Raw genomic sequence first — 13,567 nt, 5'->3', positions numbered from 1 at the left:
TATATGGCAAAATTAAAACCTATAATGTGGCATTTCTAAAGTATATAAGAAAATCCAGTCCCTTTAGACAACAGAATAGTTTACTTCATAAAGCTATGAGTATTTTATGTAGGTATAGAGAAATTTCTTTCAATAGGGGATTAATGGTAGCTAATGGACATTGACATCTTTAAACAATTACACAGACGTTGGAACCATGATCTACCATTATCTGTGACTACCAGCACTGAGCTTGAACAAGACTGGGACTGTCATACATCAATCATTGATTCATTAGGGAATCACTGATTCTTATCTCACCCTGCTGGGTTACTGGATACTGAGGGAGTCAAAGGGGTCTTCAGATGTGTACCATCCAGTGAACCAAGCAGGCGTCAGTGGTAGTCCTAAAGTAAGGACAAACAAGTGGTCATGGTTATACTCTCAGTGTGTCACAAAACAAAAAGACATTGATGTGGGGGAAAAGAGGGTTGGCAGGATGAAAAGTAGATAGAATTGCATGTGAGAGAAATCGGAATGTACAGTACAACTGTATAAAAGTGACAAAACAGGGTCAAACAGCCAAACTAATGGAAGCACATGAATTATGAACCAAAGGCTGTGGAGCCCCAGCTGGATCAGGCCCTCTGGATAAGTGAGACAATTGAATAGCTTGAACTGTTTGGGAGGCATCCAGGCTGTGGGACCAGGACCTGTCCTTAGTGCATGAGCTGGCTGTTTGGAACCTTGGGCTTACACAGGGACACTTTGCTCAGGCTGGAAGGAAGGGACTGGACCTGCCTGTACTGAATCCACCAGGTTTAAATGAATCCCCAGGGGAGTCTTGGCCCTGGAGGAGATGGAAATGGAGAGGAGAGGCTGGGGGGTAGGTGGGGGTGGGAGCGGGAGGGGGGAAGACAGGGGAACCCATGGCTGATGTGTAAAATTAAAACACAAATATAATAAATAACAAAAAAAAGAAAGTGACAAAAAACAAGTTCAAGGAAAGTTATTTTAAAAGAGAAAAAATTGGAAACAAGAGATAGATTTGAAGACATAATTATGTCCAGCCATCCATTTTATGCTTTTAAACAGACACGTTCTTATGAAGTTCTTTAGTTATAGCTGAAATATGAATTTCCTGTAAGAGCAGTGGCATGCCTTTAACATTCTATAACTGAAGAAAGGTAGCCTATTAGGAACTGGGATGCAATTCAAATACTCTTTTCATTCTTAACGAATATCCCTGCTTTGATTTGTTTACATCATTTTAGAATTTCACAAACCAGCTGTGAAATTGCTGATTTGTCTCGAGTGTGAATTTCATTGTCGGGAAAGAAAATGCGTCTTTGAAAGAGTCCTTTTGCTATGAAGAGAGAAGATATTTATGTTCCTCCTCCAAACACACAGGGAACCTACTTATTCCTTGACTAAAAGACAAGGTTGTCTCAGGAAATGGTTCTTTCAGTAGCTTTTAGGCAACCCACCACTGTCATACTTGGCACAGGCACCAGGAGAGGAGGTGAATGCTATCTGTAAGAAACAGGCGAAGTTCATTTCTCAGAAACTCTTCACACCCTTGAAAGAGAAATTCCCCTGGCAGAATCTTTGTTCCTGTGAGACAAGGCAAATTCATGCCAACAAATGCATTTGATTCTGTTTTATTTCCCTTTAAAAGTCTACAACAATAAATGGGATTTTGGTACTGGTTTTTGTTTGTTTGTTTGATTGATTTTTTTACATTGAAAGGAAATGAATATATGTTGTTTATATTAATTAGACGCTCTTTTGGAATTCTATCATTGAATTAATCCTGGAGAAACTATACAAAATAAACCCTTAGCCAAACAAATTAATTAATGGGCTGGCAGCTGTTCCTAATGCCAGTGACCTTCGCCTTCAACAAGGTATCAACAAGGATCCTTCTAAGAAAGCTCCATCCAACATTGTAACATTTGTAAAACACTGGAAAGACCAATACTAATTTTTACCAGTGAATCAGCTTACATAGAAAGCATTGTAAATTCTTCAACACCCACTAAATGAAACACTTAATGTATCTGTTTCTAACACATTAAGACTTTTTGGCTACGAAACATGGGAGGGTCCTCAACTACAGATCACAGCTCTAAATAACAACAAAAATAATTTCAGTGAAGTCAAATTTCCATTTTGTGGAAAAGATTTGATTTTTTTTTTGACATGAGTCACAAAGAAGATTAAGAAACACAAAAAGAATATGAAGAAGGAAAATGAATAATGAGGAGTATTTTCTTATGTGGTTTTGAAATATATATCTCAAGCTCACTTCTGATGTTGATAAATACTTTCATTGCAGAAGCTACCATGAGAAAAGAACACCACAATAATCAATAATCCACTGCCAAATGACAAAGTCACTTGGAGTTATTTTGTAAGGTGGGATGGGTGGTGGGTATATTGTGTATATATGTTTCCATGTAGGTATATGCATGTGTGTGTGCAGGGACTTGTACATGTAGAAGTCAGAGGTCAATAATGGCTGTCATTCTCAATCACTCCCTACCTTTAACAGTTTTTTTAAATTACATTTCTTTATTGGGGATGGAGCATATGTGTCATAACATGCATGTGGTCAGACAATAAATTGCTGTTAGTTTTTCTCTCCACCATTTAGGTCCTGGAGATCAAATTCAGGTAAGTTTTCGGACTGTGTTTTCCCTACTGAGATATCATATTGGCCCACCTCCGTTTTAATTTTTGAGCCATGGTTTCTTACAGAAACTATAGTCATAGATTGGTTAGTTTATCTGGCCAATGACCTGCCTACATCATCCAAATGGTAGGGTTACAGATCTGTTCTGTCACTTCTGGCTTTTCCATGGATGTTCTGTATCAGAACTCTGGTAATCATGTTGTGCAAGGTAATTTTTTACTAATGGCCATTTATATATAAATTTGTCCTGGTATTGCCACTATGGAAGGAATTAGTCACATTAACTACATATGAATAGCTCTTACTCACAAGTGTAGTCAAAATGTACTAGGTAAAATTATTTTTTAAATTTCTTTTTTGAAATGTAGGACATATTAGAATTCATGATTATTAGAATTCATGATTATTATTATCATGCTATTATTATTGATATTATTATTATTATTTAACTGTATTCATGGCTGCAGGAATAAGGAATGCATCTTTTAATGCATGCAGCAACATTGGCCATTTTACTACTAGGAATGACTGCAACACCTTGCAAACATGGGACCAAGGTTCTGTGATGGATGGCCAAACCTTGATCCATGACATTAGACAACATGATAACCCTTGTGGGCTGAATATTTTAAGTCTTAAATGAAAGAAACTGTAGGTTCCTGTCTTCATTAACTTTCTCTGGTAGCCAAATGTAACATCAACTACTACAATATTATAAAAGTTCACTATCTGAAGTAATTTCAGATCTAATGAAATAGATATAAGGAAGAAAATTCCATTCAAAATAAAATAAATATGGAATGGAAAATAAAATTCTGTCTTTCCCATTCATGAACCTCCACAACCTACTAAATAGGAAAATCATGCATTTCTCATGTTATATACAACAGCATCACACAGGTTATAAGCAAATATCAATGTAGTAAGACATACCCTTTATTTTCAATCAGAACCTACATGGATTGTTTCCTTTAGCCCAGCCTGAAGAACCTGCTTCTCTGACACTAAGCTTCAGAAAATTCACAGTGAGCTCTAGCAGAATTTCCTCATTGAGAAAATTCTACAAGACCAGATGAATCTGGAAAATAAAAGAGAAGAGAAGAAAAATTTAATTTTTTAGTTTATGACGCAAATGAACTTGGGAAGAAAAAGAGAAAATTCTGCAGAAAAAGTTGTTTCAGTTAAGGATACCCAGTAAAAAATGGAAGAATTATTTTGGATAGCTCTCTTACATTATGTTATATACTCCATGGTGAGTTTCCAAAAAAATGGAAAATGGTATAGAGGAAAGCCTGGAAATCATTGTGATTCCACATTAAAAGTGAAGAAGAAACATACAGGGAACGAGAAAAGTGAAAATTCTGGATCTGACTGTGGGAAAAAAAAAAAAGAGCTTTTTTTTTCCAGCTGGAGAAAAACCTCGTAATAAGTACCGACAATGAGATTTGTGAGACATTTTACAAAGGGCATGGAAGATGTGAGAGGGGCAAGTCAAGTGAAGTTGACAGCATCTTTGGGACTTATTAGGTAAAAAAAAAAATATATTTTTGAACGTGAGTCCCCCACATACTGATCCTCAGGCAGATTCATCTGATCACTTCTGAAAATAATACAAATGGAAGATGTCCAGCCATTCTCAATGCACACCATTCTGTCAGAAAATTAAACAACTGACTTGTATGTCAATGGGAGAAACCTCACTGAAAGGGGAGAACAAGGAATCGAGCATGCTTGGCACTACTTCCTCTAGTCTAAAATTCTGTGTTGTTTGAATGTACAACTCCACAGCCTGGAATAGTTGGTACTTAGACTTCTATTCCAGATGGTGAATGTAACAAATTAAATTCAAATAAAATTGTAGAAACTTCTTGAGAAAAAGATGCTCACAACCTTCTCTGTGTTCAATGCCCTGCCATCAAAGCCTTTCAAAAAATAATATAAAATGTATCATTTTTCTCTTTTTTCTACTTTAATGTGTATAGTAATGGGTATGGTATGACATACATGTGTTTGTATGCATGCTTACATATAAACAGGCACAGGGATATGTGCTTGTTCATGTGAAGGCCTGAGATAGGTATCAGGAATATTCCTTGGATCAATTTTCCACCGTCTTCATTGAGGCAGGATCTCCCAATCAAAAAGAGCTCACCAATATTGATAGTCTCTTTAGTCTGCCCGATATGAGTTTTTTTGAGTCACTATACCCACTTGGCCTTTATGTAGGATCTAGGGTTCTGAATTCCAGTCCTCATGTTTGTGCAGCAAGTACTTGAACACTAACCCTTCATGACAGCCCTATAAGATGCTATTTTTAAGCCAAGAATGGCAGTGCATGCCAGTAACCCCAGCATGCAAAAGGCAGATGCAGAATGATCACTACAAGATCAAGACACACCTGGTCTACAGAGCAAGGTCTTGTTTCAATGGAGGGAAATATCATGGGGATAGAGAGTAACCTGGTTCTAGGGAACTTGCCAGGAATCCCTAAGGATGACCCCAGCTTGGATTATTAGAAATAGTGGAGAGGGTGCCTGAACTGAACTGGCTTGCCCCAGTGACCAGATTAGTGGATACCCTAACTATCATCATAGAGTTTTTCTCTGATAGAGACTGATAGAGGCAGATACAGCAATCCACAGCCAACACCTGGAAATGGGGTCATTTCATGGTCAGATAAAAACCTAACTCAAGAGAATCTCTCAGGAATCTACATGTATGAACCCAGCTAAGACTCCTAGCAATAGCAGATAAGTAGCAGCCTGAACTGACCATCTCCTGTGACCAGGTAAGACTTGAGGCGGAGGGAGTGGGAATCCAACCCAGCCACATGACCTTTGACCTTCAGTCTTTTCCTGCCTTTGTGATATGCTGGGATTGGTGCCTAGCCCAATTTTTGTCAGAGAGGCTTTATCCAGCAACTGATGTAAACAGATGCAGACCCACAGTCAAACATTATGCAGAGCTCAGGGAAACCTTTACAATTTCAAAATCATTTAGATGGTAATTTTCTTAATTCAATGGGGGAAGTTCTTAACCATAGACCATTATGTATTCTCTAGAAGGTAAAACATTTGGTAGTACCCAAAATGTTTTTGGTTGTCACACAAAGATATATGCTACACATTGAAAGAATGATGGGCTTTTGATGAAGGAAGTTGAAAGTAAATTATATAATTGGTAGTAGGTTCACAAACATTAGAAATCTAATATAAAACAAACATAAACAGGTGTGATGACTAAACAGATAGGAAAACACTTTCTAGCTGTTCTCTCATACAATATTTTATCCTAAAATACATGATTTCATCCAATAGCTACTTAGGATTCTCTATAACTTATTAGGAAGTAACTTTCTAAGTGCTTACTGGAAAAAAAAAGAGCCCTGCTAATATTCAATGAAGACACTCAAATCAAAATATCAGAACGTAATAAGACATTATCAACTATGCAAAAATAATTGAAATTGTTGAATTAATAAATCTTGGAACATATGATCAAACTGACTTCATTAAAGATGAGATTAGCAATAGAAAGTTACATTCTACCTCAAGGAAGTACTGTAATTAAATAATAATTGCTGAGGATAGGTCTTTGGGAGTGAATTTATCAGATGAGTGATAAAGGAAATTCTAGACATAATTCAGGTGGAGGAATGGTGGTTGTTTTGCTTTTTTGTAGACTAAATGTGTTGCAACTAATTTCTCTTCTTAGGTCTCAAAACTGAAGCCACTAACTACTATTAAAGTGTGTGTGTGTGTGTGTGTGTGTGTGTGTGTGTGTGTGTGTGTGTATGTGTGTGTATGTGTGTGTGTGTGTGTGTGTATGTGTGTGTATGTGTGTGTATGTGTGTGTGTGTGTGTGTGTGTGTGTGTGTGTGTGTGTATGTGTGTGTGTGTGTGTGTGTGTATAGGAAGTGTTTCTTGGAACAATGTAACAGCTTACTATATGTGGCAGCAGGAAACTTTAATGCACTGACAAGTGAAGTTAGTTTATCAATGGCACTCTACAAAGTAGATTGGAAAAAAACATAGGTACCTAGTTCACTAGATAATTTAATTGTAAAAGCACATCTAGTCATTCCAGACTCTAAGCATGCTCTATGTGTTGTAAACTACTTAAACCAGTCATTTATAGTGCTCAGAGCAATTGTGTCAATACTGGCTATGTTTTGATTCTCTTCTTTTAGACAGCATCTGTTCTCCTTTTGTGAGTATAATAGTCTCTAATGGAAATGTATTTCAAAGAACAGCTAAGTGTCATTTTAAAAGAGGGAAGCAAGTACAAAACATTTCTTGGGACAATTGACTCTCTAATTACTTTCAACAAATGTCCTGATAACTTTAGAAAGGAGCAAATGTTCCACAGAGTTTTAAAAGTCGAAGTACTTGATCATCAAATTTGACTCTCAGGGGAGTATACATTTGAGGAAACCGAATATTTATATCACCTTTCTGAGCATTTCCATTTTTCTGTAGAGTGGGATTCTGAACTACTAGCTATGTAAAATACACAGTGTGGGGCCCAAACTGTACACATCCACCATTGTAAAGTTCAAGTGTTAAAGTTGAAGTGATTGCTTATGAACCTACTGTTATTAGAACAGCTATTCTTTCACTTCCAATGAATCACTTTAAATATGTTTTATTTTCTTTACCCTGTCCATGTTTATGTAATATAATTCAGATTGTCCATAAAAAGGCAACCAAGGTGAGAGAAAAGGGTAAGTTTTTTTATGATTTATACACAATTTTATAAGATTTCAGAGAAGGAAACATGTTTAAGATAAATAAAGCAACAATATCTCAGAAGACACACAAAATGGAATAAATAGTAGTTTAATTTTTTCTTTTCTTTTCTTATTTTTTTTAGACAGGGTTTCTTATGTAGTTTTGGTACCTGTTCTGTATGAAGCTCTGTAGACCAGGCTGGCCTCGAACTCACAGAAATCTGCCTGCCTCTGCCTCCCAAGTGCTGGGATTAAAGGCGTGTGCCACCACCTCCTGGCCAAAATTTTTAATAATTTTATGGAAAGCTACTTGAAAATAAATTGTTTTATTTCTTACAGAAATTATCAGATTAATTTATAATAAAAGATTATAAATAATATATTTTGTCATTAAGTCATGTTAGAGAAAATGTGACTTTAATCATTTCAGTAGACTATTATTTAAATTCTGTCTTCAATCATGAAATTGATGCATCTCCAACTTCTACTGTATGCCAAATAATATCATGATCCCTACAAACATAAACATAGACAATGATTTTAATTAATTTAGGATAAAATAAATAAAAGTAAATAATTAAAATGGGATCTTTTGAAGGCTTATTTATTTTGTAGTTATGGGTAGGGTATGGGTGTGGGTTTGTATATATGTGAATTAAGGTATCCCTCAGAGTCCAGGGGAGGGCACCAGAAAATCTAAAGCAGGCAGCTTTGAGCCATCTGACTTGGATACTAAGAATATAACGCTGCAAAAGCAGTATGTACTTTTGACCACTGAATAGTTTCTCCAGTCCTATGTTTGCTTTTTTAATTACACAAAATACATTGGTTGCAAATAAAAACATCAACCAGACAACTGAAATGGAAAATGGTCTCTCTTTTTAATATTCATGGTTTATGATGGTGTTTCAGTGAAGCTACCAAATTTATATTTTAATATGAATCTTGCTAGATAAGGAACAGGAAAATATGGATCCTGAAATAATTATACATTATGAACCAAAAATGAATGATACTAAGTGAACTTGAACAGGAGGTCCAGGGCTAGGTGTTTCATGGTAGAGCTCCTGTATGGTACACTCAAGGCTGTGGATTCAAGACTCAGGATTACAAAAACATTCAGATAAAAATAAAAACAGGGCAATGCATTTTAGAAATATGCCTCTACAAGAAGACCCTCCCACTGTTTTATAACTAAGTTAAAGTGACTAGTAATATTTCATTTCTTTGCTATTCAAGAGCCTGTAAATGTAGCACAGCAATGAACCGATGAAAAGGTGAAGAACAAATTTCTCTCTTTCATCTTCTTTTGAAAATCTTATTAATGACTTTTTGTGCAAATGTATATGCTACATGTAATGGTATACCCTTGGAAGTTTTTCTTTTCTTCCTAAACCCTGCCTTCCAAGGAAGTTAGAGAGTTCAGAACCAAAATATGTGTGTGCGCGTGCACACACACGCACATACACACACACACAGGAAAATAAAAACTGAGGAAAAAAACCTCTAAACACATACCCATACATTCACTTGATACCCTCTTAATGTTTCTGTTGTTACTGAGCAATGCTTTGGGCATACAATGCCAATGGCTTATATTAGCATATCTGGAACAAATGTTTAATATCCTAGGTGGCCATGCTCAACTTCCCAAATGTTAATTGATTCTATTACAAATTGCTTGTGGCAAATTCAAGGTGTAAGACAGAATTAACACAAAGTCTATAGGACAGCAATTGCATTATAAAAATGGGTCCAGAAAGTCTGTATTTCTTTAGCTTCTTTTCTATAGTAAGAAGTAGAATTTTTAATATGCTTTCAAAAATATCTCATTAAACTCTGTAGATAAGCAACAATAATATTAACATTACAATGTAGACTAGCTTTTACTTTAATAAAAAGGAAAAATATTTGGGTTTCATTTTAAACAATCCCATTAAAGTAATCTCTTCGTTTATTAACAGCTAGAGTAAAAACAGTGGAAGTTTCAATTCTAAATTACTAGGAATTATACTGATTATTAAATGTTAGTTTCTGAGTCCATGATTACTATGTACTTTTGTTTTCATTTAGGACCTGGCAAGGTTGTAATTTGAACCCTATTTGTATTGTATTTGTTTGTATGATGCTGAAACTGGATACAGCATATGTGCATCCCAGGCTCACTTTCTCAAACTGAGATAGACCCGTATCTTGATATAAATTATGATATGATATTTAAATTATTTAAGGGATAATTTTATCACATTTTTAATATTGGCAAAACAGTTAAAAAGTCAACAAGCACACAGCAATGAGTCAATGTAAATTTCCTCATTATCATGATTCAACTGAGTTTGGTTGCCTCTATTTCCCACTGTTGGGATCATTTTGAACTATAAACTCAAAACTATAAGGAGATCAGAAATATAAAATTAGGATAAGAACAATAATTCGTGATACAATACTAGTGCTCTGTGGAAGTTAGAAATGTGAGAAAGGCCCCAAGATTCTGCCAGTTTGACATTTTGTTTTTACTGAGCAGTTGCCTCTGACAACTTGGATTTCACTTCTATGAACTGGCTACAGGACAAAGGTAATTGATGATCCTGAGGGTTGAAAAGTGAGATGTTCCTCATTGATTGCGATCTAATTTGATGAACTCTCAAATGAAGATGTTCAGAGCCTTGAAGATAGCATATCACACTGTGTTTTCTCCTCTGTTGAAGAACTGCAGCAAGGAAATGCATTACACCCATGGAAGCGACTCAAGAACTGAGCAGCCTCTGGGTGCTAAGAAAGTCTGACCTTGAATAGGACATGTCACCATCCTCTGACCTCAGTCACTAAGAAAGGAATGATTCCAACAACCTGTGGCAAACTGAAGACACATTTTCACCTGGCCAAATGGAGCTTCCCTGTAGCATGAATCTTACAGGTCTTATTAATAAAATCAAACCTGAGGCCAGTTATTGTTGGGGTGAATGCTGGAAGATCAGAGAGACAGAACAAGCCACAGCTACCTCACCTCAGCTGATTCTGTTTCCTCTGATTGGAAGCCTCTGTGTCCTCATCCAAATGGGTCTCAGCTGAACTGTGCTGCTCAAAGCCTAAAAGCTTAACCAGCTAAATGCTTCTAGTTTCTGGTCTTCACACCTTATATATGTATTTCTCTTTCTGCCATCACTCCCTGGGATTAAAGGTGTGAGTCACCATGCCTGGCTATTTCCAATGTGACCTTGAACTCACAGAGATCTGCCTGGCTCTGCCTCCCAAGTGTGGGGATTAAAGGCATGTGCTACCACTGCCTAAACTCTATGTTTAATATTGTGGCCATCCTGTTCTCTGATCCCAGATAAGTTTATTAGCGTGCACAATATTTTGGGGGAACACAATTCCATCACACTTCCCCATAAGAACAAGTCCATCTTGATCTTAACATTCTGAAACATTAAGTAGAGGTCCTATATGCAATAGAACTTCTAAGATTATAAATGTAGATTATTGAAACCCCTTTATTTGTAGTAGCCTGTTATGAAGCACTAAGTTCCTAATGTAGACTTAATATCACTTATTCACTTTTCTAGGGCAGATACTGTCTAAGATTTCTATATTTGTTTCCTATTTAATCTTCAGGCTGTATTGGTGTGGTAAATACTATTTTCTATGTGTATGTATGTGTAGTATTTGAGTGTATTTTTTGTGTATTGTGTGGGTGCATGGAATTTATGTATATGGAAGCCAGTGGTTGACCTTAGGCAATGACCTCTCAGTATTTTTTTCAATCTTTTTTGAGACAGAGTCTGAGTCAAGATATCAGATATTATTTAGACTAAGTGACCAGCAAGCTACAGAGATCTGCTTGTCTCTGCTTCATCGAACTGCATTACAGATGGGTAACTCTACATATTGCTTTTTACAACAAACACTATTATCAATTTCATTTTACATGTGAAGTAAAGACTTAAAAGGTAAACAATGTGAAAATAAGCATGATAGATGAAATTTCAATCTTTATTCAACTGTATAATTGATATTCTTAAACATGTTATTTTACTCTCCTTTGGAGAACTAACTATAGATCCTCAATTCAGAAAACCTGGCTTCTAGTACAATTTGATTATGAATTATCTATGTATCCAAGACAAACCATCAAATATTTCTCTCCCTTCCTAAATTATTAACTGAAAGACTATTATATCATTCCAGGTCCCCCCAAATAGGTTTGTTACATGAGATATAATCTTCACACTTTTAATTGGATACATATCAATGAATATATATATAGGCAAATTACAAAGGCAAATTATATAATGGCTTAGTTGGCCAAGTAAGCCACCTTTTTCTTTGAGTGCCCAAGACCATGTTAAAAATAACAATATTTCAGGGCAATGTACAAAGTGCTAGAAAAGGATTAGAAAATACTAAGAGTTAGCTTATTTTAAAATCCATCCATCCACTGCCTTAAATCCATTTCTGGCAAACATCCCAGCCAAAGCGGGAATTGAAAATTATTCAAAATCCCTCTGCAGGGATCTTGAAAGAAATCTAAAAGTGGGACTCAATAAGAACACTCATTATGTAGGGGATAAGGTGTAATACTACTCCTCAGTTCTTCCAAAGAACATATCTGTGGCAAGGGCACACTGTGGTACTGGGCCAGGGAGGGAAAACTATGATGGGATGAGGCAACAGCCGCTCCCTGCTTTATATTTTGAGGAGGAAAATTCTCTGCGGCTCATTTCTTTTCAGCTCATTTGATTTCAACTGCATGTTTTACTAATGCCCCTTCTTCCTCTCTGCTCTCAATTCTTTGCTCAACCTATGCTCTTTCAAATGTTTCTCCTAAATCTCCACGGACATCTGGACTGGACTCTTTCTGAACTTCATGAACTGGATGATTTTGCCAACCCCAACAAGTTCTATAGCACCAAATAAATAAGTCTGTTTTCCTTACTTATCTGCTGTCTTTTGAAAGCTCTAACCTGGAAAATATATTTTACTTACTTGTATGAAGTTCACATAGAACAGGCATATTCTCTGATGTCACTAGCATCAAGATTATTTCCACATGGCTGACTATATGTGACCCCTTATGTAGAATGTCTGTTGGATATAATACTGAATGCTTACCATGATTTGACTTTTTGTTTTTCATTGTATTCTTTTCTCTTACAAAACAGCTCATCTAGCCTTCTAAATCACAGTAGTGTCTATAGCTCCCTTCGTCTTGGTTATTGAAACCTTTCTACAATGTTTAAGGTAGTTCTCTTATATAACACTGGGGATGCCTTTGTTTTCAGCAGCAACTTTCAGTCACATTAATAAACACCTTGTGTATTTGCAGGGTCCAAGGGAATTCCTTCAGCATCTGTAGCTCTTCTTATTCATAAACTAAGTTCAAAAGCATCCCCAAATTCCTTTGTGTTTTACCACTCTAAACCAAGACATATAAATAGGTTACAATGTGCTGTTTTATGTTGTCAGAAAATACACATTTATTCTGCTACTTTAACAGGCTTTTCCCTTTTCCAATCCACCAAGTGGCTATTTCAGTGTTACCCTAAGAGAGTGCTCAAGCTTATCATCCAGACTTCTAGATATGATGAATGGCGAAGGCCAAATCACATTTGTTAAGGAAGCAGCCCATACAAAGCTTGTGGAGCTTTGATTGATCATGTTTACCGAATGGATATAAATATTATTGGTCTTTAAAATGTATTTGGGGGCGGTTAGGTTTTGTTTTCTTTTCCTCTTTGAAAATGGCTGTTTCTAACCAGCTTACATGAAGCACTGGTATAAATCAGCAGTTACTGGTGACATGACAACAGAATTGGTTGCTTTGTTCTAGAATGTGATGGGATATAAAATGGTATGCCTAACAATAAACCTGCAATAAGTGATCTCTTTTTCATGGCTGCTGGTTTCCTGAATTATTTATGTATTCACACACACACACACACACACACACACACACACACACACAAATTGGATAGATAAACTAAAATGCCTGGCTTTAATACTAGAGCCATACATTAATAGGTTCTTTTCTTATCTCAAGTACATTTTATAGTCCTTTCTGAGTAAATCTAAGGTTCATGCATACATCTAACATTTAACTATTATTAAGTGGATATCTCTCAGTCTGGGATGAAGAACATGCATAGACGAGCGGTTTACAGCAC

General features: G+C 36.1%; 1 protein-coding gene across 1 annotated transcript in view; it reads right to left on the bottom strand.

Annotated features, from left to right (window-relative positions):
* The window catches only part of Cntn4 (contactin 4), a 1,000,458-nt gene that overhangs the window by 843,449 nt on the left and 143,442 nt on the right, over window positions 1-13,567 (bottom strand). Inside the window, exon 3 of the mRNA XM_036181073.1 lies at window positions 3,608-3,752. The gene's annotated coding sequence lies outside the window, so the exon portion shown is untranslated. The remainder of the gene's footprint in view (window positions 1-3,607; window positions 3,753-13,567) is intronic.

This window comes from Onychomys torridus, chromosome 3 (genome assembly GCF_903995425.1).
Source record: "Onychomys torridus chromosome 3, mOncTor1.1, whole genome shotgun sequence".
Taxonomy (NCBI): Eukaryota; Metazoa; Chordata; class Mammalia; order Rodentia; family Cricetidae; genus Onychomys; species Onychomys torridus.
The sequence above is the reverse complement of the archived record's forward strand: the minus strand, read 5'-3'. Positions and strand labels throughout refer to the sequence as shown.